The following is a 24,280-nucleotide window of genomic DNA, read 5'->3' as shown; positions in this document are numbered from 1 at the left end:
AACATACATATCCATATGAAAAGTGGGGTAAGGCCGGAACAGCTGTCCAGTAAAGAGGCAGTGATTCCCTCTCCCAAATGCTGACAGAAGCCTTTAGCCTTCCTTGGGCAATAATAAACCAAACCATTTAAACAGTCTTTCAGGGAGTGAGAAAGAGACTGGGCCATAATGTTACATTCACAGGCATCAGTAGCTCTCATTGGCTTGCAACAGTCTCTAGTAAGTTCACCAAAGGTAAGGATAAAAATAACACAATGTAAATATCATAAGAAGTCTCCTTGTTATGAGCGGAAAAGATTCTGATCGAAGACACAATTTTTGACATAATTTGTAATCTTACATTGGGTTAAAAACAATGATCATGTAACAATTTCAGCAGGATTACTTGTGTTTGCGGTTCTTCTGAGTGTTGTCAGACATTGTAATAAAAATGGTATATTTGTTTGCTCTGAGCGGAGAGCTTTTCACTCAACAAAATGGTTTGGTCTAAGGGGACTTGAGGAGTGTATGGGGATGGAACTGAGCAATCCTCTTGTTTAAACTTGGGCAGCAGGGATGAAGACAGAGGTTAAGTGACTTGCCCCAGGTCACATGGGAAGTCGTTTACTTAGGGTGGATTTTCTCATCAAAACCCTACACCACTTAGACCAGAAGGGTTTCTACAAAATTCCTTTAGATATCACTGTACTAATGTGGTTTATTTAAAAATAATCCTTATTGGATTGTGTGGTTGTGGTTTGGTTTTCTCTGATGCCTTGAAGTGATTGTCGGGGGTTTGTAGAGGATGAGGAATGGTGTTTTGAAATGTTTACCCAAAACACGTCTCTCGTATAATTGTAGGGATGTTCTGTGATGTTTTAACTTTCTGTGTCAGATTAAAGTAGATAATATATTTAATTTGAATTTTGGTACATGACAACACTGGAAGTTGTATCAGGATTATAAATGTCCCAGAGGGTTTTCATATTCTATTACCCAGGTTTATGTTGCTGTTGCTGTATGTCTGTTTGTGTTTTGGTGTCAAACACAGTCAACACAAAAACACAAAAGCACTTTCACTTACTATTATTTCATTTAATATAATATATTCCTACATATGAACATTTGTGCAATTTAAGTTTGTAAAAATGAATGATGATTTTCTGGTGGACAGTGTATGACATTATCCTAAACCTTAGCCGAGGGATCTTTTTGAATTTTGCGTCCTTCCACTGGGTGGTTTTCTATGCCTGAGATGCCTCGTTCTTCAGAGAAGGAGGTAAAGGGAGAAGCCAGAATCCGGATCTAATGAATAAGAAAAGCCTTTGGTTAAAAGGGGACTGGTTTGTCTCTTCATGGGTCGCTTTTTATTCAGCTTTAGAAAGACGAGGAGTCCTGATTGATAAATCCCCTCCCTTGCCCCCCTGGTGCCTGTGACCTCAGAGTCATCAAGTACAATGCAGTGCACCTTCAGTTTCTAAATTTGTAATTGATAAAATCAAGCAAATTCACGTCAAATAAGGCAGCTGTGACTTTCTTTTGCAGCAATGATTATTCTGAGGGCTGCATGCCCACTGGGCTACCAGCAGCTAGCTAGGGGCATGCAGGATTTTTTTAACCCCCCATTTGATCCTTCTACAACGCCACCTCCTGTGCTTCATCCAAAAACTACTGTAATGGCACTTGTTGCAAGCACTTAAGTCCAGCGGAAGTGTTTTTTTCATACATAACCAGCCAACACCTCAAGCCCTTATACCTATCACACTCCCCCTCTGCTCTATCCTTTATTTATCACAGTTCTGCTGTTTGTTGTCTCTTTAAAGTCCCACAATTCATTAAAAAAGGAAAAGGGGGTGGGGAGCAGAAGAGAGGGACAGAGTATGGAGAGGCAAATCTGGCTGGGGGCTGTTGTGAGGGAGCAGGGGGTAAAGGGGAGGGATTAGGATGACTTCTTGAACACATTTTCTCCCTTTTGCTGCAATTAAACAAAGTAGGCCTGTGATTAGTGCAGCGCAGGGAGCAGAGAAAAAGACACCCTTGAATCCCAATGGAGGGACCTGACTGAGCATTATTGCCTGACAATGCCTGAGTTTATTGCTGAAACCTGCTTACCCTCCTGCATGGCAAACCATGGGAACTCCAGTCAGGTGGAAACTTTTTCTCCTTTTCTTTTCCCGCTCCTTGTTTTTCTCCCCCCTCTGACCACGGAAGCCCTCCAGGAACTCACAGTATGGTTGAAGCCACACAACTCCCCCCTGGTAACTGAGATGTTTAGGATAAGCTCTGCCTGGTTTTTGTGCATGAGCTCACACTTGTCTGCTGTTGTTCGAACACAGTTAATGATGAGCTTCCTCTGTTTTTTCCACACCCCTTCCCTCTCTCCTGTCCTCCTCCTCCTCCACCTCCTCTCCCTGCTCCTTTTCTCCTTTCTTATTTGAAGCTAAGCGGCTGTTTAAGTGGAGTGCCTCCTCCCTTTGGCTCTTGGGAATGCTCTCAAGGGGCCCTTGCCTGGCACTGTGTGCATGACACATAATGAAAACAATTTTACGCTGCAGAGGGAAGTATGAGGCAATTACGGATGTGACAGCCACCTGCAGATTCACCCCCCCTACAGCCTCCAACTGCACTCTCCCAAACACTGCACCATAGCCGCAACCACTGCACAGTGTCACTGCATTGGGTAACTACCCACCACCACCACCACCCCAACCCCCCTTTACCCCCCACCCCTAAGCCCCTCATGCACACACCCGCCCGTTACTCACAAACACACACACTCCACCAGCCCCCTGCTTCATGAATATGTGATGGCTTGATGATGTTGTGAATGGCTGGGGCAGGTGAGGAGGGGTTGAAAAAGACCGGGGCTGTAATAAGTTGCCCAGCTGGAGATGGTGTTGTGGCCCTGTCGCCCTGTGGCAGTCCATAGAGGCATCTCTCCTCAGGCACTGACCCTGGGATCGGCCTCCTGAGGGGAGCCAAGAGATGACGTGACAGGAGTGTGCAAAGCGCTCCCCCAAATCTCTTGTTGGCCAATTTTACACATGAAGCCAGGCCCAAAAGCCCAAGTGGCAGGCCTAACAGAGCCCTGATTTAATTTGATAACCTGCTTAGTGAATGTGAATTAAATGAGTATTTCACATACAAATTATCCTCTTTCACCACAATTATTTAAAGAATTACTCTTTTGATTTGCAAAACACATGTCTCTGAACCTCTTCTTTCTTTCTGATGTGCTTTGTTTTATGAATGTGGTCTAGTTAGTTTCTTAAGGGCAGTCAGTAGAGATATGAAATTCAGCATAAGCACGCCTTTAAAAATCCCAATGTGCTGCATACTGGTAAGGTTGACCCACACATATGATGTGTGACTGTTTAAGTCTTCAATCTGTCAGGTTTCTGTCCCACAGCGCTTGTTCTAAAGCCCCCCCCCAGCTATATGCAACAGTGTAGATTATTCAGCACGAGGCCAAAGGGAGTATTTTATGCCTGCCAGTCCCCAAGAGCTGCCTCTTGATAGCCTGATGTGTCCTTAATGGCCCCACTGAACAGCAGAGACAGTGGCGTGATGAGTGGATCCTCAGCAACATCTGACACATTAGAGACAGACTGATAAAAGCCACTGGGCGCCAGCACACATACACACACATACACACAGCTTGTGCATACACCACATCAGACAAGTATGTCCTACATGACACAAAGCACAAGGGTATAAACAAAGACACAAGGTGGAGATGTGAACGCAGATCAAATCACAAGTGCCAATCAAATGAAACACGGTTGGAAATGTGGTGAAAAATGGCCTACTGAAAGTTGATATTATGCAATGGTTTCTGTAACCATCAATCCAATAAGGCATGAGGACTATATTCTCTCAGTGCTCGGAAGAAGTGTAATATAATAGATGAGAAGATCAAGGTGAAACGGGAATGAATAAGTGAAAACAGCATATCTAAGCATGAAAAATATAACAGGAGACACGGCAGACAGTAAACTGAGGAGCAAAGAGATGAGAAGCAGTAAATTAATCTTCGTGCAATATCTTGCAGAAGAGAAAAGTGCACTAGTCTTTATTTCTTATAACAACTCAAGACAAATGACCATCGCTGGTACATTAGTTCTGATAAGGGACATGCAAGAAAGACAATGGCTTTCAATTCCTGATTTAATCAACCCCTGGCATGATGTACTTCTGCAAATAACAACACAGATTAATCAGGAATCAAGACACGAAGGGGGTGCAAGGGCAAGTGTCTGATTTCTCTGCATGGCTGCGATGAAATATACATAGTATAATAAAGGGTCTGCTTCTGCTGCCAGCACGGCCTGCCACAGCCAGGCACCTGCGAGATTGAAGCTGTGGACACAACATTACCAAAATACCGGCTGCACTGAATTAATGAGAGCAAGGCGTCAGTGTGTGCACATCCAGTCCGATCTGGGGAGTCTTAATTTATTTTCTCTTTCCAACTCATCCTTTACAAAAATGACAGTGTCTTCTTATTGATTTTACACTCAGAGATCAATCAGCTTTGCCCTGACTCAGAGAAAATTTAAAGCCCCCCCTCTCTCCCTCCACATTCCCATTCAGAGGTCTGCTAAAATGGCAGGAGGGGTCATATGACCCCCTCCTCCTCTCTCCTCCTCTCATTCACACCATCCCATATATATATATATATATCTATATATACACACACGCTAAAGCCTCTGCCTGTGTAAAAGCATGACCGCAGTTAAAATAAGCTAATCTACAGGATAGGAGGAGACTGCTTCCTTGTTCAGACTGATTTGAGTCCTCTTTCTCACCCACCCTCCCCGCCTGCATTACACTCCCTCACCTCAGGCAAAGACATGAGCACAAAAGAACTGAGGATGAGAGCTGTTTATATACAAGAGTGACTACACGCAGAGAGCTGCCAGTGAAGAATATGACTGGACTGACTCAACCATGCCACAGATTCAAAAGTGCCAGATTTATTTAAGATGCTATCTGCTTTAAGCATAGACTCAATCTGATATATAAATGACAAACTGTTTTGGTTCACACTACATAACCCTTTGGACCAAGTGCAAAAAAACATCTTTTATGTTCTCCTAAGGGATCCTTTCCCATATTTGTCAAGATGGGAGACAGGGCCAGAGAGCATTGCTCCTTATGATCCCAGCTCAATGGCACGGTCGAATATTATCCCCCGCCTGGCAGTGGCAACACACGCCAGCTGTACAGAGATGGCCATGCTGTCATACTGCCCCTCAGATAGAGCAAATAGTGCCAGCGAGAGTCAATGGTACCTGGCACCGGGCAGCAGCAGCCATTAGCCAAGGCCATTACCTTGCACTCGGGCCTGGTGGGTTAATCCAGGGTTAATTCTATTGGCCTGTTTGGCAGAGGAGAAGTGAACAGACTGACAGTGCTTCAGTACAGCATTCAGTACTGGAATACTAAGTCTGCCCAGGGAGGCACTTCTCATTATCATGCTTTTGAGGCCATAATGAATGAAAATAGAAGTTGGTGGCTGCAATTTATTGGATAATCAGAAAAAGAGTAATTTTAATAAATGACTTTCTCAGTAGATTTTGAAAATTATGAGGACGGACAAGTGTAAAAAATAACAAAGTACATCTCCCTTCTGTACATCACCACATCAAATGTCACATCAAACACCTTTTGGTGTAATGCCTCAAACTGCCAAACGTGTTAAAATTGCCACATCCAAAGCTTCATAAAGCCTAAGCGGTAGGTAAATGCACATGATTGATAGTGTGACAAAATATTTCTATATTTAACAATTCTCTCACATGGACGAGGTTATTATAGGCTTATTACTGTCACACATGTACAGGGTATAACTAAAACATCTTTTTAGCAGTGCTTCATACAAAAAAAAGACATCATATGAAATAAATGACACTTTATTCCCTGAAACCAGAAAGTTCATTTACAAAGGACTAGCTGTTGCAATCACAGCTCTAATGTAGTAGTGCGGAGGAAAAAAGGGTAATTGGTTTGGTAAAGATCGTTTTCCATCGCACCATAAAGCACTACACAATAGAAAAGGTCGCCAATTAAGCAATCATGAATACCAAGTACCATAGCTGATGAAAATAGGCCAGTGGTTTAAATAGATTTGCAAGCAATTTACCTTTTCACAATGTTGGCAATCTGATGCAATTTGCTTGCAATTTTGTCTGCTTTCAGTAGCACTCTGCGCTGACACTACACGGTACAAATGGCAAAGTGGACCACATAGAAAATGTAAAACTATCTTGGCCACATCAAGGTATCAGAATGGCGCTTCATCAGGAAAATTACAACAATTAGCATAAGTGCTCCAAAATCAACACTTTAAATGTCAGCGCCAAAGGTTGGGCTACAGATGAGCAAGGGTGCGCAATGTCCTCCAGGATGGACTTACCGTGGAACGCAAAGCAATCACCCATCATCTCTTGCCAGTGATGGCCCCACAATTGCTGTGACATTCTCTCAGGCCTGTCATTCTTGGTCAGAGACTGTTTTTTTCCCTCTCTGCCTTGATTTGCTTGCAGCTGAATTGCGACAGCCTTGCTTCTACTTCAAAGTCTATTTTTTTTAAACTTTTTTCTTCAACATCAGTCTGTACTCAGTGGAAAACTATTACGTATCTCAGGGTCAGGGCTGCGATACTTGGATTTTTTCCAATTTGTGTAGGTTGGCTGATTCCTTATACAAGATGTTATAAAATGTAAATAAAGAAGCGGATACCATGACAACAAGTTAAAAAAAATGTTTTTAATGTATAGGTTATCCAAAACATTTGCAGACTCATTTTAATATTTTCAAGTAAAAAGTGTTTGGTTCCTCAAAAAAACATTATTAATGTAACTTGTGGACTAAGAAAATTAAATAAATCATCTTCTGCTTTAACTTTTTCATATCCTAACCTGTACATTGTAAAAGTGAAAAAACGGTTCTGTGTCATACATTTAATGCTTTTAATTGACACCTCTTTGCCTACAACACAGTGTAACAGACAGAACATGATCCTGACTGGATTAGTCAATCATCACACTGTTTCAAGTGTTTATGAGCCTCTTATGAACATGAGTTATCAATGCTCCAACTGTACATAACAGGTCCAACATGTCAACTTTATGTTAACCACTTGATTTTAAAGTGCCATGGCCCGGATGTCTCTCAGCTGTACTCTACGAGAAACCACTTGACATTATCTTTGTGTCTCATCTGTGGCCTTAAGGCACCACTCAAGCAGAACTTTTGGCTTTGCCCAGCAGCTCCTCCCCTTGTCTCGTAGACTCTCCAGTTTAACTTGTCAGGAATTGCCAAAGGGGATAGTTGTGGATGCTGCCTGACTAAGACATGACATATGAAGAGACAGACTGAGCGCTTTGGAGCTGGAAAGAGGAAGCATTAGTGTGTTCTAACATTTTAATGATGAAAGGGTGTAAAGCATGTCTTTCTTTCATGTATTTGACTGAAAAAATGTACCAGGTTATCTATGTGATGTCATCCTTTCACTAACAACGTCAGCAAATTCTATTTCTGCTACTATAATTTACATATTTTCCAAAGACAACTGTAGTTGCAATTACAGTGACTTCAGGAAATTCTGCTTTTATGACTGTATGATTGTTTTTAAAGACTGACTGGTAAGTTACAGAATTGTCAATCTTGTCAAAATGTTTAAATATTATTATCGTTTTCAAATATTTAACACAGTTTAACACAGCTGATTTGTATTTACTTCTCCTTCTACTGCCAAACCGGTCTGGCTAAGATGGACAAGGACGGAGAAGCAGGTTTACTTCGAAAAGTTGTTTCAAAGTTGGAGAAAACTCAACTATCCCTACAGTTTGCAAATCTTAAATTAATCATCACAGAAATCGCTCATCTTTCACACCTCACCCCCAAAACACACGATTATCTATTAACATCAAAACCTGATAAAAAGCTAAAAAGCTAACTAACGCTGTCGCTAAAACAGCTACCAAATCAGATGAAGAGTGACTGAGAGCCTTTTATAACCCTCAAGAGGAACCATCGTATCAAGAACGTACACTTTGTGTGTAGGCGAGATGGCGTGGAGACGAACATGCTTGAGCAAGCAAAGGCTGTCACACTCCACTAAAAAACAATGAAACTCCAACTGTGAGTGAAACAGAAGAGCGACACTGCACCTTCTGCTACTTCACTGACCTTGATGGTTCTGAAATTCAAACACAGAATCCACACAGGATGTTGTTATTTCTGCAGATATGAAGTATGCTGTAGCTTTGAAGCTGACTCTTTTTGATGGCCCAGAAAGTTTTAATTCAAGTCTGATGCTCACAGAAGAAAATCTGTGTCCAAAGTTAAGATGTTTTTAAACAGTAGAGTTTAACATCAGGACGTAACTCCTGGTTCCTAATAAAATCTATGACAATGGTCTTTATTTTAATCTGCTGCTTTTTACATGTTCTTCTTAAAAAATATATTTTATCTGCAGAAAACTTTCAACTCAAACAATCTGATGCTGAAGATGAAACAAAAAAGACAATTATCTGTGATGCTGCTTTTTTCCATTGGAACACATAAACAAGAATCATTGATTATCTGCTGAAGTGAAGTGTCTGACAAATATTGTGCTGGCTGGTAGTTGACCTATAGCATTGGCATATTGTGTACATGATCAGTAATAAATAAAATGAAACTGATTCGATCCTTAAGGTCACTGAGACAGAAGTATATCTGATATTTTTACAGTTCTGCTAAAGAATACAGATTTAAGGATGCTAAAATCTCGTGTGTGGTCGATGATTCAGCAACATCAGTTGAGTGTGTGACTTTGACTCTTTTCTGTGTTTGTTAATTTGTCCAAATGGATTTCAACTCATTTCATCCCTCTAATGCTGTGTTTTGTCAATAGCTGCTCACAGTGTTGTCTGTTCCTGTGTATTTAATATTTACCAGCGTCTGAGCCTTATTAAAGCAAGATGAATTAGCCCGGTGCAGATAGATTTTCTTTCAGATCAGAGTGAGAGAGAGAAAAGTGGAAAAGAAAGATAACGACAGGGAGGAGGCAGGCAGAGGGAGAAAGTTTGTTCTCTCCAGATGATCAGCATGCAGGGGCCCGGCTCGGGAGCGGCCCCCAGCGTTGGAGGAGTTTGTGAGCTCGCTGATGATGGGGCTGCACAGATGGGCTCGAGCCTGGCTCCCAGCTCGCTCCTTTGTACGGACCCTGCTCTCTAATTACAGCTGATCAGTGTGTATGTGAGGGAGAGTGAGGGGAAGAGAGAGAAAGAGACTGAGAAGGGGGAGGGAAAGCAGAACAAGAGTGGGGGAAGGCAGGGAGTGTAGGGGAAGGGGAAGGGGGGCACACAAGCAGGTGACAGGACGAGGAGAGGAACCTGTGGCAGATCCTCGGCACCATCAGGCACAACGTATCCACAGCCTGACAGCTAATTAGAAACGACACGGATTTCTCCCAATGTAACAGATGTTGCCTAATCAGTCCAGCTCGGGAGAACCCTGCGCCAGCAACATTTCATGCACAATTTAACCATCTAAAAGGGATGAAATACTTAATGCATTGTAAGGCCAGCACAGCTGTTTCTCTCGTCTGAAAATTTCCCAGTCAAAAATATGCATGTTTTATGTAACTCTAACCGAGTGTTTATAATGCTATAATAGCTGAGAAAAATTGCTGCCACACATCTGCCAAAGATTTCAGCTCTATTGGTTACCATAACATTGATGGAGCAAAAGACCAAATGCAGATTTGACTTTTTTTTCTAAATAGGTTTTTCTCTCTCTGACAAATAATCAATAAACTTTCATCCAACAGAAAAGATTTTCTCTACAATTCTTGCCATTTGAAAATTATATAAATTGCAGATTTATTTTTCAAACATTTACAAAATACCACAAAGTGTCTATAGGTTTATATTACTATTTGAAATTGTAGTGGCAGACTGATTCAGACGAGGCAGGTTTTTTTCCCCCTGCAACCTGCTAATTATATGTAGCATGTACACCATTTAAATGACATAATATAAATCACAAACCTCCACGCCAAGAGGAGAGTGCCTGTGATTGTGATGGTAATAATATGTTCTATTTGCCACGCTATCAGATAAATGTAAATTTGTGTCTTCGCTGTTCCTTTCACATCGAACATTCTCTATCCAAATCTTTTTCTTCCTATCTGCTCCACTGTTGGATATATATCTCCTCAACTCTGCATTTTTATCTGATGCACTGGCTGACAGGTAATCTAGTAATCTAGCTGAAAGTTCCAACAATTGCGCACAGAGAAAAAAAAAGGCCTGGCTGATGAAATCTGAGCAGTTATCACACTAACCATTACCTGTCAAGCCCTCCGCTTCAATTTAAGGGTGCATCAATTTTCTGAAGAGGAAATCAAGGGCGAGGAAGAAAAGCAGTCCAGATAAACAGTGACAAAGGCCTCTTTTCTGCCGCTTTTATTTATGATGGGATGTTGCTGTGCGGGGACCAGGGCCAGGGCTTTATCAGACCAACTGATACATCTCTGATAGCCAGGGAGTCTTCACCCTTGATGAAGTGTTGCACTTGCCAAAGAAGATTTCGAACTCAAATGACTTTTCCTCAAAACCCAGTGGAGATTGGGGGGGGGGGGGAGGGGGGGTCCCTGAGCGGCCACACACGGCTGAGTGGAGTGACAGACTGAGCAAACAAAGACCCAAGCTTGTGTATGTGGATGTGCAAGTCTGTGGATGATGTGTAAAACTTGTTTCTTTTTTATTTGTCCAACAACGATAAAAACACAGAACTGGTGCTTATGTGACATGTTGGTGTATATCTATGAAATCATGTGTGTGTGTGTGTGAGAGAGAGAGATTATCTTGTCTGCCGAGACATGGCATATATTTATATCACTAAAACTGACATTATCCTGATATGTCGGGGAGATAAAAAGATAAAAAAGGGTCCAAAATGTTGGGAAAATTCAACAAAAATGAAGATTTTGCATTCACACCACATTTTCTCTGAGACAAACTCACTCATATACTGCCATGCCTGCTGTTGCACCTGGTGTGAAGCTTTATGGTGGGATGTTAAAGAGGGAGGTGGGACTCTAAGCCAACTGCCCTAATGCTTTGATAGCTCCCTGTGTGTGTGTGTGTGTGTGTGTGTGTGTGTGTGTGTGTGTGTGCTCTCACTGGATGTACAGACTAAGGGCTCCCATGCTGACAGTTAACTGAGCAGACAGAGAGGGACCATAATTAGATTCATCTACTGTTATTGACAAGACTCCAGTCTGATCAATACACACTCACCATATTGTTCCAAATACCGATAACGGTGAATATCTGTCTTGACTGCATTACTTACAGTCATATAATTAAATGTAGGCTTTTGCAGTGTATACATGGAAAATGTATCTGCATTTTTTCTGGCGTTATTCAGTGCTATGATACAAACAATTTCCCCCCGGGGATCAATAAAGTATTTCTGATTCTGATTCTGATTCTGATTCTGATAAATAACAGTATCCTTCGATGATAATAAAAAATAATCATTTTGTAACATAAAATGAACAAAAAAAACAAACAAAATGAACAGATTGTTTTCCTCTTGCATAGACTTGATCTTAATCACGTGTTTGCACTGCTTTATCAGTATGTACATGATATAGTGTTCTTGCATGAATGACTTTGGCCCACCACATCCCGCCCACCAAAAGCTTCTCACTGTGAATATCCCACCCTCAAACAGAGAATCCATTATTGACAATACCAAACACTCTCCTACTCACTGCCATTGACGTTTGACCCCCTCAGCTTTTTTTCCCCTCTATTTAGAATCTCTGATAGCTATTTGTTTGCCATAACTGCCCCACTTATATTTCCAAAGACGTAGTCCCTTGCATCGACTGGGAGCGATGCAGCTAGCAAAGCTGCACCACATAATAGCTGCCACTATCTTTTAGCCTTTAACAATGCTGTTAAAATCAGCTCGACTTAGCAGCTGTCAAGGATGTCAATATATATTTTGTGCAAATCAAGGAAGAGCTTAAGCTAATTGTTGCACACCAAAATGGGAGACACACGTGATAATTGATACCAATTAAGAAACGAGGAGCATTGTCCTCGTAAGTCATGTTGAACGTGTTGCTATTTATTCTCCTCCATTATTTGCACCTTAGGTAATGACTGAGACGTGTATCAGCACATGAAACTGACAAACCTTGTTCTGCTGAGAGGATCTCTCACCTTTCCAGCATATTGCTAGAAACACTTCCAACTGTCAAACAATGAACCATTAAAAAAAAAACTTGATAGAAGATACATGCTGTTCAAGACTTGACACTTAAGAACAATTATATGCTCATTTGAATGAAATAAGAGTTGAAAGAAGGAGATTAAAAGTAACAGTAGCAAGTCAGTGAATGTGGTCACTGCTAACAAACTTGTGACAGGTAATTACTCATGCTAAGCGACGGCTGAAAACAGGAGAGACGCTCATATTTGATAAATGATTCACATGTATTTTAATTTTGTCTGTCCTTTGACCTCCCGGGCAGGCTAATGTCTTCTGGGTCACGCACAAACAGACACACAGTCTCCTTCTCTCTCTCTCTGCGATGCACACAAGCCCATATGAACACACACACACAGGGCTATAGGAGTCACAGTTAATGGGATTACCCCAGCAGTCCTCAGCCATCCTTAACCTCACCTCCAGGTCCCACTGTGGCAATCAGAGGCATCAGCATCCTTAACGCATCATGGAGAGTGCTTGTGATACCACGCTGTGGGGACCTCTGCTCTCTAACCTCTTAACACAGCAGCACTCTAACTGGTGTGACCTCTGCTGCTTTATAGAGCTCCCCTCAGAAGAGACCTAAACGCAGCATTCAGCAGGTCACAGTATAAGACACCATTAACCTGAAACCTCTAGGGTAGCCTCAGTATGTTTAAAAATCTCTCCTCAGGCAATCACAGCGGCATCAACACCTTGTAGGGCTGACCCGTCACACAGCAGTCCATATACTTGATCTTTAATGCGAGGGTCACATCTCTAATGGATCTGTACTGGTGCGTCTGCGATATGTGTAGCTGACAATAAAAAGAAATGCTAATTTTTATGCTGCTTTGATACTGAAAACACGGGAACTGGTACACATTCCTTCCTATCCACACTCCCAACACGATTACTTAGAAATGAAGCGGAAAATGGAAGCGATTTATTAACGAGACATTAGAGGCACTTTTAATAACCTTCCCATCCTGCTCAGCAGGGAGCTGCGGATTACACCACACAGGTTTCGGTGACACCAGAAAGGAAGTCCCCCGCCGGGTGTGTGAAGAGCGCAGAGGGACACAATACCCAGCCTGGGGTTCTCACATCCCGCTCTGGGCCCTCACCCCAGGGGGAAGGACAATGGGTTAAAAAGGCATGAATGTCCTGCCTATCCAGGATATAATGTAGGTGGCTGCCACTGGGTCTGAATGGCCTGACAGAGCAGCGGAGGGAGAGGCACAAAGAGCCCGTAATAAAAGAGATTCCTCGGGTCAGTAAAGCATTGCATTCACTCTGGCCTCCATAGCTCACAGCCTCTCCTCTCCCATTCACCTTTAGTCTAAATGGCAACAGCTATAGGGTATATTGAAAATAGCAAACACATATGTGAGGTGCAGGTCTTTTGTCTTGAAATAAATCTAATTAAAAAATGACATTTAAATTCCTTTTGGGGGCGTTATTTATATTTATCACCTTTTTTTTAAATGAAGAAAAAAAGCCATTATCACTTCTCCAAAGAAGAAGCAGTAATGGATATACTGGTACACATTGTAAGAGGAAATAAGTAAGGTGTTCATCTGAGCTGACTTAAGAAAAAGTCTAGAAGGAAAAATGTCACTCCCACTAGAAGTAGAGAGAAGGATTAGAGGAATTCCACAGGATCAGGTGACATATGTTCGTGCAGAAGTGTGAGAAATCAACAGCTTGATTATTTTCTTTTTAAATGTCACTCACAACGTCTCGAGCTTAAAACACCTTTCGTGCACACCGATAGACAGAATAGATTGAAATTTTATGCAGCAAAAAAAAAAAACAGGGAAAACCATGCAAGTGCAATATGTGCAAGTGTCTCCATCGACTGAACAATCATTAAAATGCGTAACCATTGTCCAATTCAGTGACTGGGACAATCAGATAATGCAAGGAGACAAGGGATGATGCCCACACAGACACCACATGCCTTTACTGCACCCTTAATCTAATTAAAGTAAATAAACTTATAACTGATCTCCTCGGTGACAAAACACTGCTGAGGAAGCTAATTTGCTTCCTTGTTGTGGCTCCAGAAACAGATAATACTGTTTTATTACACAAAGGTCACCAGGGAAATTAACTTCTGGGCCAGCAAATAAAAGAAAGGCCCAGCACTCAGAATAACAAGTACATACTGATTACATTCAATCATGAGAGTCCCAGTTGGATAGGACGCTGACCTTTCTGCTGTCTCGTCAGGAAATAAGATATGTAAACGCCGGATGGGCTCGCTCGCGCAGGACTGTCTCCATGTTGTATTGTGGTAACAATCTAGCGAGGCAGCCGCTGCACGGCAAATTGTGCAAGTTATCCATTTGAAAGAAGTTTAATTTTAACAGTTGAATAGCAATTCATGGTTTTCTTCAGACTCGGAGAGCACTAAATTGGATTAAGAGCACACCACCGAATTCACAATGAACGAACAAAAAAAGTTGCAGTTTCTTTGTCTCATTTTAAATACAGAGAGTTATATTAGTCACCCTTCATTAAACTCGTGAGACAATTCAAGTATTAGATGAGATCATTTGCCATAAATGAACAATCATAGGATGATTATTTCTGTTTCTCCAACAAGCTGGATGTTTCTTTTATCGTATACTTTCATTTCATTCGTCCCCCCTCCTGCTGGTGCAGTTAGTCACTGTCTCCCTCTTTCTCCATGATTGATGTTTACAGGTCATAGCAATACTCTTAACTCATTAGTTAGAAAGGGAAAGATGGGAGCACTTGCTGGAGTGAGATATTGCCCAGGAACAGAGGGAACCATTTCAACAGGGAGACAGAGAAACTTAGCGTCAGTGTGATAATAGCCCCTGAACTATTGCATGTTTCAATCAATGGAGACAGAAGTAAATAAAAACCAGAGGGGAAGATTCACCGGCATCGATCCCAGCACAACACAGACCTTGCTGACAATCTATGGTCTGGGCCAGTAATGCTCCCAGTCATCCACAAAATCAATGAAACCCATCCTTTCAATAGCATCCAATTATTAGCACAAAGTAAAGGCAGCTTTCCACAATAAATCAGAAAACTTTATTGAAAAGCAACACAGACAAGATAAATGCTAATTGCAATGTGACTAATGTGCAATACTAAAACAATACTATTAAAATGGTCAACTATGTTTCCAACTCGGGCTGTATGTGATGAGACGAAAACAGCAGCAGTAAGAATGATGGGCCCTACAGTACATTATAAGCATGATATATAGCGTTCGCCTAACCAAAGAGTACTAATGTCATATTTATTACTATGCAAACTAAAGTAAGAGTAAGTTCAAGTAATATAGTTACCACTGGCTCATTAGATCATTTAGCAGTAGAAGTGATCAGTTATTTGACATAATGAAAAACACTCAGCTGCACTCAAAACATTACCAGATTTCTTCATTATAGTAAAAGTGTGCAGGTGTTATCAGCTTTCATATGTGCATCACTATACATTTGTATTTGTTGCAAAATAACTACAATTGTAGTTAAGTATTGCATAAAACCTGAGGTAAATAGATACAAGGCATTAAAAAGCTACTTCTTACTAAATTAAACTGAACCTTTGTGTTTGTTGTGATTCTTATTCAAATTCTTGCCAGTGTTTCCAAACAAACAGAGAACAGGTTGTTCTGGTGCTAAATTTCCACCCACATTTTTATCAATGAGTAAAAACATATAACCTGTACAGTAGAAATCTATGTTTGATGGTTAGTATTATGGGGCTTTTTTCTGTATGTTGGGTTTTAATTTCTTGAATTGTGCTGAAATAAATTGTGCAATTAATCTACAACAGTAAGAAGATAAATTGATAATTTGTAATTTGGTGAACTAATAATCCCAGCTTGACATCATAAGCAGTTAAGTATGAACCTCTTAGGACAGTGTAGTCTTCTTTAATGCACCACTAGTGTGGTTTACATTAGGGACATCCACTGTTCCCCTCTGCTGCCCCCCAAGTAATAACCATTAATTTCCCATCATAGTTTGTGTTAATTACAAAAGCTACAGGTTTAATTGCCGTTAAATGTAATGATGTTAGATCTCATGTTCATGTGTTCAGCTCCACCCATCAGCAGCTCGTTACTCAGACTTGCTCGGTTTAATCAGATGGAGAAGGAAGACTTGTCTCTAATTATCTGCTCCGCTTCATCATTTAATCTTAATGAAAACAGCTCCTCACATGTGCTGCAGCCTCAACTTATAATATGTCTTTCCTGATGATGAAATGCGGCCGTAAACTGCTCTGCCAATGTAATTATCTGTTTGCACATCGTTTCATTGTGTTTTTATTCAGAATCACTGTTTGTTTTATCTATACCTTTGATCACGTCTTCTTTTTCCTCCTTCCTCAAAGAAACAGCCCTTTGGTGCAAACTGGAGAGGAGGAATCAGTGTTGAATTAGCATATAGGATACTTCAAAACATGATTTGTGTTAGTGCCTGCGTCAGTTTATTATCTGAATATAAAATCAACCACATAGTGGGTGCCGAAAGGATGTTTGCATGTTATATGGAATAAACTTTGTATTGATCCACAGAAAGAATCATGTCAACAGCTAAACTTCATTGTAAACTCTTGCAACAATAGTAAATGAGCCATAAAACTGACCCATGCTCATAAAGCATAACAGATAATAAAAAGAATTATCTGTCAAAGTAGCCTACAATTGCATTGTATTGTGTTTTGTATTCACAAAACAAGCTGCTGTGCGACTGTACACTAAGCAGGATAAAACAACTTTACCAACAACTGATCAGATCATCCAGAAATAGTCTGGAGATGTTTGAATTTAGAAAAGATCTCCTAGTAGAGATGTTGACAATGATTCTCATTTGCAAATTCTGAATTATAAACTGGGGTGACAGGCATGTGTATGTGGATTTCTGAGGATGATCTAGATTCCCCACCATCCCCACACACCCCTCAAACACCTCACATCAAGAGCATGGGCTTCTTCCGACTGCGTCGTCGGTGTGAAGTGCTGGTGTTACACACACTTGCAGTATGGAGAGGGGAAGAAAATCTGATTAAACAATTAGTGTCAATTAGCCCCGACCAAATCATTCCACAAACAATTGGTCTCTAGTGCCCGGCTTAATTACAGCCGACTTTCAGCTCCTTATCAGGAGCCATGTCGCCTGTGATTCATGTCCGACTCACGTCTGTCCCTCAAGCACCATCAATTATCCACCAGTAAACAAAACGCTGGCAAAAAAAAAAAAGGAGCTCCAGGTCCCAGGCCTGATTAGCATACCTCTATGTATGCTCGTCAGCTACAAGTGATCAAGGCGGGGATGTGAGGAGAAGAAGAGGAGGAAAACAAAACTAGGAGGATTTGAGATAAACTTCTAAACATTTTTGGAAAACAAATTGAACACAGATACACACGCAAACATCTCCCCGTGATGAGGTTTGACAGTAATTAAAATAAATCATGCTATGTACACTGTACCCTCACACATTCCCTTGATAGTTTAGAGTGATAACAAGTAGTATTTTGAAGTTTGATCGTGCAAAAACAAAGAGGTGCTGGTAATAACACATCTCAAAACGGGATGTCAGATATCAACACACAAACAACACCAAACATACCCGATGCACAGAACGTGTGAAGGGGAGCGACAGCAGGCATGGATGACATGTTAAATTACCCTGGTGATGTATAGCTTAATGAACCCCTTGTGTTGATCACGCTCCACATTAATCAACAGCCATGAACAGATTCCCTTATTTTCTCAATGCTGCCTTGATAAACTGCAATTTCATTTAACCTTGGACAGCAACTTTAATAGCTTCCACAGGACAACTGTCAATACTTCCCTGGGTATACAGTGATTAAATTGCAAGGCAAGAGAAGTGTGTGTCCCGGCTTCCTGCTCATCCTGCATCTACCCCTACCCCCACTCACCCCTTACTTCAAATCACAATTTGTACTTTCACACTAGTTTGTACTCACAATACAAAGTCAAACAGACGTCTGTGTACTGTCCTGTGTGGTTACTGTGATTCCAGTTTTAAATTGTTTAGATTTACTTCATTCTAATTTTTAACCTGCATCAACAGCTTATTAAATTATTAAATTAAATTTTATTAAAATATTTTACACTTATTTTAAACCAGCTCACTATCTAAAAGAGCTTTTCCCTGCCGAATAATTTACAAATGGTTGATATGATGATATGATGTAATCTGCTCTTCCAGTACTGAACATACCTCTCCTTTACTGCCTAACATGCAGGTGTCAGCTTGTTAAGCTTTCCAATATCACATTTTTTTTCCAGTGTAAACAATTGCAAACATTTCCCAAACCCCACCAGACTTATCCGTTTTACATGTCAGCTTAGCCCTCCATCTGGTTGGCTGATCTAATGGCACCAAAATAGTCACGTTGAATTTTTATTTTTACAAAATATGGCTGCACTTTTAAACTGTTTAAAATCTATCCAAATTGTTTATTTATGTTTTTTTATTTATGTTAGACTGAGAAGCTAGATAATAAAAGAAAGACCTGTGGCATTCATAGTCTTTGTGTATAAGACCAGACGATGCCACAACAAACACATGATATCCATGCATACACAACAATTAACACATGAAGTCATTTTATCTGTAAGACACACTGGCGTCATACAAATAATCAACGTCCAGAACTTGAAACTTGTGTGGTCAGCAGCTTTCAAAGAGAATAGTTCCCTCACACTGATCTGCCGTTTGTAAATTTTGTTGCTGTTCGTGAGTGGACAGGATAAAACAGGATGGTGACAGGCAGTGACCTGAGCCCTGTCATAATGATTTTCTGTGATATCCTCCACCCTTGTCAATTTAGCATAAATTATCAGCCGTGAAAGGCCTGCTGGCTGATTAAAACCAATTGTCTGGGTAGGGAAGGACAAGGCAACCTCTTTATTATATGATAAACTAAGTTAATGGAAGAAGACAATCTCCCCTCTGGGAAATCGGTCTGACTCTTAATTAAAGCATTGTGTTTTCTCTGCTGGATAGAGAAGCCCTCTCTATCCCATTCCCCCATGTACTTCAATAGAAACTTTAAGAATAAAGTGAGACACAGCGGTTATTCTCCCTGTGAGAATGTCTGACAGGAGAAAGACAGAGAGAGAGAAGGATGGGAGAGAAAGGATGACGTTATCAGTGCAGCTTGCAAATGTAATCAGTGCCAATCAGATGATACTCCAAACAAATAACTGTGTGTTTTAACAGATTTGTTTATCAAAAACAAACGCCTGATACTTCATAATTACACTTGGTCTCAAAACACATTATCACCTTTGGAGAACATGTTTCATTATCACATCCACAGCTGAAAAGATTCCAAGTTGTTTGTCACATGATAAGGCACATACAACACCAGCGCTGTTATTCAGCTCGGCGAACAATACAAGTTTGCCTTACTCTTGTGCTCCTCAGATGACATAACAGAAAAGCAAACATTTCTCTGTCCTGCGCCTCTCGTTGGCTTCCTCCACCCACACTTGAGAGGTGACAGGCGTACACCCGGACTTCCATTATTATCCAACACAGCAAGAATGCCTCCAGGAGGATAATTACTGAAACTTGAAGAGCCAGGGCTAATCCTAAGTACTTCACTTTGTATGACTGCCTCGCCCGCCTGTCTCTTAGACTGCCGCTCACACTGACAAAGTGCAATGTTGGGCTCAGTGAAAGTCAATAAGAAGACCTCATGGCCCACAGATGTAGCAGTCAGGCCAAATGGTGGCAAAATACACCGTTATCTCTGTTTATCATAAACAACCTGTGTTTGAAACACTGTCATCCATCACCTCAGGGAAGCAAACAAGTGGTCTTCAACATGCTGATCATAGCACCCAAAAAGGCTATGCAACAACTCCCTAAATAAACCGGTTTTTATGTAGACAGACAGGCAGTGAGAGGGGAGTACAGATAGAAAGTGGTGGAAGGAGGGCATCTCTGACAGCCACTATATAACATCAACTATAAAGTCTTGGCGAAGAGAATTCCACTGCTGCTGCTGCCATGACTGACAGGTGCTGAGCCGGATCATTAGCACCCTTTCCTGACATATTTGTGTGACAAGACGCATCACACGACACCCACTGTAATTCTAAGGATATTCGTTATTTAACATTCACTTATCTTAGGGAGACAAATTATGCCCATCTAAATTACCATTTACATGGTTTCCATGTAAACCATCAACATGGCAACTGTGAACAATAAAGCCCCTGCCAGGGGTTTCCAGATATAACAAGCAACTTTAAATTAAAGCTTTTAAACAGCCTCCAGAGGGTGGCAGGCTGATTCATGAGTCTACTTTATGTGAACGGGAGAAATATATAAATTCTGACCTACAAGAAGTAAGGAACGTGTTCTTGTTTTGATTTCTGTTTCCGCCAGACAGAAACTTGAAAGGCAGAAGAAAGTTTTTCTTGTGTTTCTATTTTTTTTTTTGCCAGCTGCGTCCATTCATCCCAGGAGGGACCAGAGGCTCCCGGCCTGCTAGACAAAGCCAGGAACAGCTGGCTGATCGATACCCGACAAAGGCTCAGAGGTTAGAGCAGTCAAAAGATTGTTAACTAGCCATTTTATTTGCCAGACATTTATATCATTGTTTATGGTTCAGTGCACCTCTTCAGTACAAGCCATGCTGCACACCTGTGCTTGGAACACTTTCAGGGCCTCTCCAGCCACTCTTCATGACCTCTAGAGATAGATAGACATGAGGGGTTAATATTATTTCATTAATAATAGCTGACTTGATATCTACATGATGGCTGTGTAAGCTTCGGTGAGAGTACAGCATGCAGGTTTGAGTGTACTCTGATGGCAGTGCATTGCTTTGCATTTGGACTGCAAGTGCACATTCCTGTGAATGCATGTGTTTTTATGTTTGTGTGAATATGAGTGTTGGTGTGTCATTGCACCCCAACCGGTAACACATGGCTTTGCTGCCACCACTCTGGCTGGTGCTGTGAGTGCCCCTGCAGGCTGGCAGGAGAGGGGAGACCCTCTCTGCGGCTCACCCAGGCGGAGAGGGGCTTCCTGCACATCTTTTGTCACACCATTTGGGCCCTTGTGTCGGTGGCTGCCCTGCTTCTCCGGACCCACTTGGCAGCCACTGTTCAGACGGACATCTGCTCTTTCCAACCTCCCGGTGAATAGAGAAAACAACAACCAACAGACCCTGCACTCTGATGCTCTGCACACTCAACTGCATACACTTAGACAGTATCTATCTATGTGAACAAATAAAACTTTCAACAATTACAGGATAATCATTTCCATAATTGTTGGTTTAATACCAGTGCGCCATATATATTTCTAGGTTCAAAATAATGCGTAATTGCTGCTGAGCCACAAGTGATTACCTTCAGTTTTCCTCCAGAGAAATCCTGGATAGGAAGGCTCTCAGATAAACGAGCTGCTTTGTAAATCTCCACATTAAAGTATAGTTGTGAATCTATGGCCTGACTCCTTTTCTCCTGATTCTCTAAGCAGAGTGGTGATTTTGGAACACGCAATATTGAACACACTTTGTTCGTGTTCAGCGGCCCAGAATAACTCGGTCATTATGGTGGCGAAAGGGACAGGTTTTGAGTTTGATTTCATGATGGTAATATAGCCCATGTGTGTCGAGGAAGAAAGCCTTCAATGGGGACATCTGTTCAATGCGGCTTACAGTTACAGCCGTGCGATAGGAACAACCTGTGCGCACCATATGAACGAGGACCGACCCCTTTAACTCTTCCTGAACGCAACAGGCAACAAAAGACTTTTTTTCCCTGGGAAGTATTGACCTAAGAATACATTGGACAGCTTGATTTTTGAAGTGCACACGGATTAAACATATCTTGTACCTCTCTGTGGCTTCAGCGACTAGATGCTTGCAGTCGTGGAGTTATCACACTGACCTCTGACATACGTCTTGTTGCTGTGATCCCTTGGTGATTTGTCACCAGAGGCCAACATGTACGCTGTAGCTGTCGTCCACACCGCACTCCAAATGCGTAAAATCACTATTGCGCATAAAATAATGAATTCCCGCCCTCTCTAAAACGAATAAAGAGGAAAACCACAGATATTTTCATTCTGTCTCCACTGAAATATAAACCTACATGACATGTATTAACAATATTTAAGTGTATGTATTTAGTGTGGATGCATGAGGAGGAAACATGGGGTCAGCGAGATTTTTTTTCTGATCTTGCTCCTAATTGAATTGCCAGTGTAACGTTTATCTGGCATGGTCCACAAGCACACCGGCAGCAGGAGATGTTGTGTTTTACTCTGCTGAGAGCAAACGTCGAGGGTCAATCAATGCACGGCGGAGCGGAGGAGCACGGTATGTAAGGGGTTTTACTTCTCATCACGTCGACACTTTTTTTTTTGTATCTGCCTGAAACGCTGTTAGAGAATATGACCAGCTTGATGTGATAACCTATAGATGATCGGTTAGCTATAAAATAATGAATGATCAGCTCAGAGATTGATACAGTTTACTGGTGTGTATGTGTGCGTTTTATTAAATTTGTGCTTTAATAAATAATACTATGATTATAACTATTTAAATGCATTTCCCTGCGACGCACTTAAATAGTTAAACTGACGCTGCACGCCATTAGTTGTGACAACAAGCGATAACTATAATATTTAATTATGTGTGTAATGAACGCCAGATTTAAAAAAGTAAATAAATAAAAATAACATTTTTTTTAAGAATTGCCTCTAAATATTGGCAACTAAATTATACACACGCTGCAGGATAAATAAGTAAGATGCACCAAATATAACTGCATGTGTGGTGTTGCTGCACCTGTTTCACACGGTACATTAGGAATAATTTCTGCTTTAGTTATTTATTTATTTTTAACTCCATCATATTTTTTTAAACGCATGAAGGTAAAGCATGCGTAAATCCAAAAAAAAAAAAGCTGTTGTCCAATCCTAGAAACACAAGAATTAATCAGAAAGTCCATCTATCACGCTGTGTAATAAAGGAAGCGACATGGGTTAGGCAGATGATGTGATGAATAATCCCTGGTCGTTTTAATTAACTTTTCCCTGTCCTGTAATGACCAAGCTGGTCAACAGACCCGGTCAATAAGCATGTTAATATCAAACAAATAAAACTGCGGATGATTAAAAACCTCCTGCGTTATTAAATTTGAAATTCAAATGAAATTTATGCTTCCAGTGCACACTGCATGCTAATAGCTCCAACAGAGAGTCCCAGGGTTCAACACACGTTTCTCCTACAAGTTCTTATTATGTAACATCAGCTTTTTCCTCTATAGATTTTACTAAATGTCACTGGGCTAAGTGATGAGCCTATTCAGTATAACCAGCTGATCATTTTATTTTCAGACACACTTACTTTAATGAATAATCTCAGTTAACCAGCGACATCAACATTATGTATATCGCCAATAATCCCTTTAGGAAATTCTACGTTTTTTTTTCTCCAAATTTCCAGGCAGCAAATTTTTCTAAAGTTAAATACACCGACCTCTCATCATCTTCATCTGCTGTTTCAGACTAATACAGCCTATAATAAAATGAATAATCTTCCCTCCCGGAATGTTCCAGTTTTAATCAAAACTGTCAAGATAATTGAACACAATTACAGTAATGTGAAAGTTTGAGACGGTCAGAACAAAGCAGCCTTTGTGTGTTGTGTAATAGTTTGTGTATATTAACTCTTAAGAAGTTAAAACATGCAAAAATAACGCGGGGGTAATTTATGCCAGAGGCAGAATATTTTTTTTTATCAGGATGCAAAACAACAAAGGAAAGCACTCTCCGAAGATTTGAAAATAAAGTCCTGCACTGTATCCACAGGTTGACCCAGTTAATCTGTCACACACAGACTCACAGATGTTTGTGCTGAACTTGTCAATCTAAGGGTACTTCCAGTGGGAAGCTTTACAGACTTATATTTGAATGGAAAATTAACTTTTTGATTTGACAGGATTTTACGCGGCTGCGCGTTGGTGTCGGTGGCACAATTTAATAA

Source organism: Parambassis ranga, chromosome 16 (assembly GCF_900634625.1).
Source record: "Parambassis ranga chromosome 16, fParRan2.1, whole genome shotgun sequence".
NCBI classification, from domain to species: domain Eukaryota; kingdom Metazoa; phylum Chordata; class Actinopteri; family Ambassidae; genus Parambassis; species Parambassis ranga.
Note: the sequence above shows the minus strand (reverse complement) of the source record.